This window comes from Anneissia japonica, unplaced genomic scaffold (assembly GCF_011630105.1).
Source record: "Anneissia japonica isolate Jap-2015-1 unplaced genomic scaffold, ASM1163010v1 scaffold1558_len139704_cov169, whole genome shotgun sequence".
Taxonomy (NCBI): Eukaryota; Metazoa; Echinodermata; class Crinoidea; order Comatulida; family Comatulidae; genus Anneissia; species Anneissia japonica.
The window spans coordinates 109,544-110,015 of record NW_022751692.1 but is presented as its reverse complement, the minus strand read 5'-3'; positions in this window follow the sequence as shown (position 1 = coordinate 110,015).

Below are 472 nucleotides of genomic sequence, written 5' to 3'. Positions count from 1 at the left end.
TGGAAGAGGGCGTCCTATCTGTTGCCATGGATCTGAGATGGTTCCTGTTCTGCTGTTCAGAGGATAGCGGTCAAGGGTCAAAAGTTTCCAATTTAGCAAGAGGGCGCCATTCATGCCTTATTACAGCATTTGCACGCGTAAATCGCGGAGAACGCTATCTTGTGTTTATAAGATCTTTGATAGACAATGGTATACCCAAAGAGGGCGACATATCTAAAAGAATAACAACACGTATATACGCATACCCTGTTGGTTCGGACATTGTGAAGCACACGTAGAATTAGCTCAAACAAAATAAATATCAACCGATGTATAATTTTTATAGTGACGTCATATTTTATCATAGCGCTTTAAAACATGATATAAATTCGTTTCTAATAAAAATTGTTTTCTCTGTTAACATATAGGCCCTATATACATATAATATGTATAATGCTGGTTTGTTCAAGCAGTGTTTATTCCACTTTTTTAT